We start from the raw sequence: 8,400 nt of genomic DNA on the forward strand, positions 1-8,400 counted from the left end.
CGACTTGTTAACTTTCTGAGCGTGTTTTTAATCCAAACATATCATATCTATATGTTTTTGGAATCAGGAACCGACAAGGAATAAGATGAAATTGTTTTTAAAACAATTTCGGAAATTTAATTTTAATCATAATCCCATCACGACTTTTTTCTGTGACCTTTCGGATTTCATGGGGGCTGCCATTTTGGTTTTGATGCGCTTCCTTTTCCGGTTTACGTATTTTCCGGTTTAACATAGCATTTGCGTTTTTTTGTCAGAAGAGTGATATTTGGTTATGAAGGAAGTCAAGTCCGCCATTACCTGCCACCTCAGTTGAGTGTTTACTTTGAACTTATACTTGAACCGTAACAGTGTGTAGCCAGTTCACAAGACCTGTTCATCTTCCTACCAGTTCCAACTGTTGTTATCAATGGGTCGCGCAGCTGGAGGAAGTGTTTATTTCCATTCGGAGCCCAACTTCAGTTCAAAACCAGTCAAAAACTGGCCTTGACATTCCCACATTACGATACCCTTGAATGACATTAGATCTACGTCGTTTCCGCTTGCCAAAATCCCACATGTTACATGTCAGCTCTTCGAGTTGTTTGGAACTTAGTTCGAGTATTTTCTCGAACGTAACTTTTGACCCAGCTGTCAGGTAGGCATCATGAATTAGACGTACACTAACACTGGCAGTTATAAATCATGTTGTGCAAAAGACTCTAAAGAAGTAGAACATTGTGGAAAATCGGGAATGCTTTCTCAGTTTGTGCACCCTGGCAACATTTAGCAGGAGAAAAAAAATGCATATGCCTTCCTCTGCAAAAGTCGCGCGAAGAATGCTGAACGGGCAGCGACGACTAGCTGTTCTTCTTCAAAGTAATAAACTACCCCCCAAACCCTGCAAGTTTGTGCGATTTACTTTGTGGACATGAAGCCAGCAGAGGACTCAGGAATGCCCACTTAATTCCTTGATTGTACTTCCGTCACAAGAACTAAAAGAACATTCAATGTTCGTTAAATCTGTGGATCAAGTGACTCACGAAGCGGAGGAAAAGAAAATCACCGGCAGATCTGTACAAGATGTTGAATTCTGCCAGGGAAACGAAGCCGCCCTCACGGCAGAGAAGTCTCCGCCTACGAAAATCAGTAGATCTAGAGCAAGGTAAACATACGTTTTTCAAAGCTTGTTCACAAACACACACACACACACGTACACAAACACAGACACGCTCACACCATCACCAAGGGCGGATCTGGGGGGGGGGGGGGGGGTGGGGGGGGGGGGGGGGTTACACGGGTACATGAAAGAGATGGAATAGCTGATCGAGTTATAACAATGTTGATTGATAAGTATTTTTTGGTGCGGTGAACTTGAGGCTATATTGTTCTATCAATCCATCGATATATTTTACACTTTCACCCCAGAAATGAAGCACGTGTACACATTTTGAACAAAAGAACCATTTTAAGCTTTCATTGGCATTGTTTCCTTTTTTTGCAGACATGTTGGCAGGAAGTGAGTGTTTCACCCCACTCTTGCAAGGTAGGTTGATCACTGATGACAAGTTCTGATTGTTTTTCCTTTTTAAACGGATGACAATCCGTACTCTGCAGATGGATCTAACCGAGATGGATCTAACCGATACACGGAAGCAACATTGGGAACAAACTGTTATTCAATCTGTGAATATTTCATGTGTGAGGGGTATAACTGCAAGTAGCCTACGTTCGCTAATGTAGAGAAATAATTTTTGACTCAAACTTCAAGTTAAATTGTTTCTGCTGTCAGAGCCATCTTTCTGAAGGAACAATATTTTACATGCCACTGGATTGTTGTATATTCCTTCTTATTTTGCAATGACAGGCTCAGCTTTCATTTGATTGTAATGTGTTTCTTATTTGAAGCTTTGTATCATAAAAGCTCTGTAGAAGTGTTGTACTTGTTTTGCAGACTGCATTAGGCGTGGTACCTATTGCACACACCCACACACCCCCCCACCCTGCCTATTTATCTAAAACACCCACCCACACACATACACAGGGTGCTGACAAAGGATTTTTTTCCATTCTCCTTCAGGCCATCGCTTAATTTCTTGCAGACTGAGGAGCAATGGACGTTTGAGCAGCTCCTAAACCTGGGGCACACAAGCCACAAGGTAAATAAGGTATCAGTATATGAACAAATGTTTTCCCTTTGATTTTTATCGCATCATTTTTTCATAAAACTCTGTAAATTGTGGCAATTACACATTATGCCAATAACATTATTATGAAGAATGAAGATTTTCAACTTATCATTGAAGAAATGAAATCAAGCATTTTTGTTCATTCTGTATTTGATTATTATTTTCCAGTCTTTGGGTTGGCATAGTGGGTGAAATAAGGGTGAGGAGTGTCGGTTGGTGTTATTTTTTAGGTCTTGGTGATGTAATATTTTCCCTATGGTATTAGTCATGGTTATCATTGTGCAGATTCCAGGGAAACGGTTTTTTGAACAGCCTCTTAAACTGAAAAGCTACAAGGTCAACAACATAAACAGGCTGGTGTCTCGGGCATTGATGTTTTTAAAAAGATTTGCACAGCAATTTTTGTGTGTGTAAAGAGATAATGAAAATAAAGCATAACAACTTTTATATTTTTGAAGTGGAATTAAATGTTTTCATTTTTTTATTTTGAAGTGTTTTTGTATGCAGGTTTTATTGGATGGGTGGGGGGTGGTTTTGATGGTTCTGATTTATTATGATGTAAGGGTGTTTTTTTTCCTTAATTATTTATTTAATTGGTTTATGCAGACTTCATGGCAGCCACTGACCTGACGATATGACAGCCATGAATATCGAACGCAGAAGAAGAAAAAGAAGAAGACAGTCTAACAGGAAAATAATTCTGGTATGCTCATAATGTCTATGCCAGTTAAAAAAAAGTCATGAATTGAAGTTTACCCAGGTTAGACATTAGCATGTCGTAATTGTGACAATGAATGTATCCGTAAACGCACCAAGAGACTTACTTAGAAAAATTGAAGTCATGCATCGTCAATATGACTACAATCACAAACTGAATAAGGGGAAATCATGTCAATTTGGTGGTCTGGATCATCAGCTGTTGCTCATTCGCTATAATGGTCTACTTGACAAAGCCTGTCTTCATGTGCTTCTTTATACCTAGTGTAGACAACATGTAGGCGTTTGCAGACTGTTTATTGTATTGCTGTTGTTTGTTTGTGAGTAAAACTATGGTGTGACTTCAATTGTTTGAAATTTGTTGTGTATGTTCTACTTTGTGTAAGGTGTTTCTCCATGCCCCCAGAAGAACCGACATTATATTAAAACCTTCATACCCTGAAAATACTTGCATACTAGATGTTGTTTCTTATTGTAATGATTGGGGACAGGCAAGCTCTTAAATTGTGCAAGCCTTCAGAAAACTGTCAAGTCTGATTTGCTAGAACAAGCGATATTAACACGTTATTAAGATGAATATTTGATTAAATATGTGCAGGAACTACTTCAGCAGATTCATATGGCCAGTCTCACAATGCAAGGAAGGTGAGTAAATTGAATTATGTCTTTCCCACCTGTTCTGTGTTTAGTGTCAGCCGTGATTGCCTGATGAGAATTTGAAAACATGTTGCTAACTAACATGAACCCAACCATGAAACGTGATGTAGGTGAGTAGCCCATCTAGAAAAACGAACCTGTTCTAATTCCGAATTAGAACAGGTTCTTTTTTCTAGATGGGCTACTCACCTACATCATGTTTTAAGGTTGGGTTCATGTTAGTTAGCAACATGTTTTCACATAGAAAATGGTGGGCACATGAACAAATATCTGCACATTACAATGAAGTCTTACTTTGTGATCTGATGGTTTAATAACCCCCCCTCCCCCCACCCCCAAGAAGAAGCTCACATAACTACCAACTACACAATTTCATAACAGAATCAAACTATGGGAAGAATCAGGATTCAGCAGTGCCAGGTCGTTGAGGGGGATAGCTATCACTGGGCACTCAGCAATGAATAGTTGAGGTTTTCACTGACATTAACAAAATCCAGTAACCTACGGACAGTAAATTTCACAGGGAAGGGAACAAGAACGTCAAAAATGGAAAAGTATGTTTTTTCTTTCAAACCATTGATAGAGCTCTGAAGCTTCACACAAGTTTTGCAGAGAGAGCACTCGGCCTATTCATTTTTGGCACTAAAACATGCGCACACACAAAAAGAAAGTTTTTAAAAAGTGGCGCCGATGTATTCTCACACTCACAGCCTTAGAATATTGCAGTTTGTATATGTTACCAAATTGAGGCATGATTTTACTCCATGCAATTACCTGACCAAATCTGCGACAGTCGGGCAAACTTCTTACAAGTCGGATTGGGCCTTCAATCAAATACTCAGAAACCAGCAGCTACTGTAAGAAATACTAGTTTTGTTGTTATTTTTTACAGCTTGTACTGAATGTGTTTTCTTTTATCTCCTCAGAATCGAGTCAGCCAGGGAAAGACCATTGAGAGGGAGAGCGCACAGTAAAGCATATATGGCATGCACTTCGGTGGACCAGTGCCATCATCTTCATAACAAGAGATGCAGATCATATTTTCTTATGTTTAAGTATAGCTGTTAGCAAAAGTATTTGACGATTCTTCGGTACGACTTTCGTGTTTAATCCTATTAGCTTGTGCACAGCCCCAAAATCTGTTTTATTTTGATTTATCATTTATAGTTTGAATTTTTTTTTAATGGAATTAGTCCAAATGTAAATACATCTAAGGTTGCAATATTTGTTTTTGTATATACCCTTAAAACTACCTCTTCGTGTAAACAAAGTGTAAAAAGAAATGTTTGTTCAAGGGAGATAATTTGAAGGAAATTTTTTTAATCAGTAAAACTGCGTAGTGACATCCTCAATTAAATAAAAAGAATAAGGAATAAAGGTATACACACAGGTTGTACCCATTTTCTTGATTGCACTGCTTTTAAGTAGAACGCTTTTTTTCTCAGAATTATTTTACAAATAAAATTCAAGGGAGGCAATTGATATGATAAAAAGGAAGAATTTTTCTTTTCTTAGAATACTGTACACATTTAGTAAAGTATAATTTACAAGACAAAACACAGGGTTTTTTTGTGTTTTTTTCTGTGCCTACTACTTGACAAGAGAACCACGAGATTTGTGCAGATTATTTAAAATTTTCTGTACAGTATATTTTACAAAGACAGATCCATACAATATCTATAATTTTGTAATAGATGTTTACAATTTGTGGGTATGTTATTTTTTTTTAATCAACAGTTCGGACAGCCACAACAAGTGTGTTTGTCTTGTGATTTGAGAGCTTTAGCACTGGATGCTTAGAATCCTCTTGATCATTTACTTCAGTAGGTTAAGCCACCTTCTCCAAAATCTTCTCTCCTATTCTGTGCTTACTACAGTGGGTTTGACAAGAGAACCACGAGATTTGTTTTTGTACATATGTTGCTTTTATTCTGTACACTTTAATATTTTAATCCTATGTGCACATTTTTTTTTTTAACTGTTTTTGTTTGTTTGTTTTTTTCCTGTATTCAAAGTGTGTATGGAAACCACAACCTGTCACAGCAGTATTATTAATCTGGATCTCCCTGCTAAGAACGTAATTAACAGAACGTGTGCATGTAGCTAAAGAACTTAAAAAGAATTTCTGCTACTTCACTCAAAATACGTCCATCCTCACACTCATATTTTCTTAAAATAATATTTGTTCATACAAACATGTTTGCGAATTATTCAATTTTGCGTAAAATATTCAATTACGATTTCTTTGTGTGTTGCAAAATTATGTAATAAAATTATGCAAGATCAAATTCAAAACAGCAATAAAGCTGCTGACGGCAGAATACCTCTGTTGACTTCTCTATCTGTTGGGTCAAACTATGCCACAGACATGTTTCTTCTAGTAGCTCAATATCATGTGATACAGTCTCAAAGACAGAACAACGCAATAACCTTTTTTTGTGTAGATTCGATTGACTTTTTCCTGAAATAAAATATTCATGAAGCGGGTTCTGACTGAGTTAATATATTTCTGGAAAGCTGAACAACGCAATGCGTCTGTGACTGGTGAAGAAGCAGAGCTGGAGCTTTTTGTATTGTTTGTCGTTGGTTTTATTACACACGCACTCACATACGGTCAACAAAATGTTGCATGTTCCTGCTTGACAAACAAATGCCTGCATACATGTGTGCACGTTCGAACGTACGAACATTCATACCTGTGCAAACAATCTACCACTTCAAGTTCAACACCCAAACCCCACACATTCCTCCAAAAGGAGTCTGAAATATAATACTGGCATTTGTTGTATTAAACGAGGACCTCAACTTCCATTGTCTAGTGCATGTGGGTCTCATGTTATACGTGTGAAACCACTTACTTAAAAAAGAAAAAATCTTGTAAGCTTATCAACTAAAAACAAACAAAAAACGAACAATTATATTTAAAACAAACTGGTTAGAATAACAGATTTAGGAGAATGCAATGCAAGGAACATCTTTATCTGTCGGTCGATGCTTAGATCTAGAAAAGCACCCACTTATTCCAGTATTATAGAGAAACAAGAGGCGAAGCCTTCAAGGCTCACGTAAGAAATCGACAAACAGTAACACAAACTCAATCACTCCGTCACACACACACATACAGTACACACACACACACACGCACGCACGCACGCACGCACGCACGCACACACACACACACACCAGGGCCGGACTAGGCGAAGAGGAGGGGGGGGGTTGCCAGTGGTGGCCCAGGGGGATGTCCCCCCTGGCGGCAAGGGCGGATCAGTTCATTTTATGGGTGTTTTTTTTCAAAAGTATATTGTGAAGATATGGGTGTGAAGGCGCGAAGCGCCGAGCCGACGGCGCGAAGCGCCTAGCTTGCTAGGGGGTCCGGGGGCATGCCCCCCCGGAAAATTTTGAAAAAAAGGATGCAAAATGGTGCAATCTGGTGCATTCTGAGGATGATCATTACCAGTTTCAGGCAGCAGATTTTGTCACTGATTAATACCCCAAAAATTGAAACTCAATGTAAAATAAAGAAATGCATACCTCATTCAATATTTTTATGTTTTGGCTGGGGGGGGTCCGGAAACCCTAGAACCCACCCCCCCCCTCGTTGTGGGGGTCAGGGGGCTTCGCCCCCTGAAGCTGATGGGTAGGTCATATTATGAGATAGGAAAATGGTCGCTCCTTGCATGAAACGGCATAAAATAAGCAATAATAAAAAAAAATTAAATAAGTAAGGTACATGTTTAGGCTAGGGGGGGGGTTGCGCAACCCCCATAACCCCCCCGGTAGTCCGGCCCTGCACACACACACACACACACACACACACACACACACACACACACAGAAAGAGCATAGGTGAAACTGTGCAAGAAAGCGAGACACTAGATCTAGATCTGTCTGTCTGCATGTAGCCTACTTACATGGACACGACTGCCAAATAGTCTCGGCCCGCTCAAAATAACAATCACCGAGACTTTCAGTACTTCCTTCGCGTGACGTCTAACCCTCGTACGTCATAATGTGACGTCAATGTAATATGACGTCTTCAAATGTTAAAGTTTCTACCACAGACATACATACATACGCACGCACGCACGCACGCACGCACGCACAGACAGACAAAAGTTAGCATCGCATAGGCTACACTTCGTGAGCCAAAAATCCAATTGAAAAAGTTCCAGATCTAGACAAGGCAAGCACTAGCAGCAATTTTAGCTAGCAAACTCGAACTTGCCCTGCATTCATGCAAGGTCGAACCACTTTCCCTGCCTAGTGGGGGTTTGGCGGGTAGAGGGCCGGTGCTGGCACACTCGGAGTGAAACGACATGTCACCTACTTCGATAGCTTCTCCGGATTTACGTGTACAAACAGCGTCCGGGTTTACCGCTTCGATTCTAAACCCTAGTTTCTCATGTTGGTAACAAACTGGCTATTTGTTTATCAGATGTGTCGTTGTTCCACATTAAATGATGCTAGAATGCAAGGTCGCAATCATTTGGTTATCAAACCAGGTTGTGTTCTTTTTTTTCATCACCTTTTTCCGCGCAAACAGTTTTGCGCCATTTCTTTTGCGCAGACTGGGCGGGACAGGAAGCGGAAGCGCATCCCTATTTCTGATTGGACAATGATGCCGACGCCCACTTGACCCCCACTACAATGTCAAGGTCGGAAAGTCGTGAATACTGTAATCGATTTGAGAAATGTGCACACCGAATAATACATGATAAAGAAGGATTCGTTGTGCCCGGCTACGTGCTACAGTTGGAGATGGAAGTTCACCAAAAATGGGGACCATACTAACAAAAATACGGTGGGTAAAATAGGCGCCCCCATTTTTTCAGCAAACGCCACCCCAGGCCGCTTTGAA

General features: G+C 39.8%; 1 long non-coding RNA gene across 1 annotated transcript; it reads left to right on the forward strand.

Annotated features, from left to right (window-relative positions):
* The first annotated feature begins 576 nt into the window (after positions 1-576).
* LOC138957506 (uncharacterized) lies at positions 577-4,758 on the forward strand. Its single transcript, XR_011453050.1, has 6 exons — positions 577-1,144; positions 1,484-1,525; positions 2,060-2,138; positions 2,775-2,871; positions 3,484-3,530; positions 4,469-4,758. It is a non-coding gene; the product is annotated as an uncharacterized lncRNA (long non-coding RNA).
* The last annotated feature ends 3,642 nt before the right edge of the window (positions 4,759-8,400 follow it).

Source organism: Littorina saxatilis, unplaced genomic scaffold, assembly GCF_037325665.1.
Source record: "Littorina saxatilis isolate snail1 unplaced genomic scaffold, US_GU_Lsax_2.0 scaffold_337, whole genome shotgun sequence".
NCBI classification, from domain to species: Eukaryota; Metazoa; Mollusca; class Gastropoda; order Littorinimorpha; family Littorinidae; genus Littorina; species Littorina saxatilis.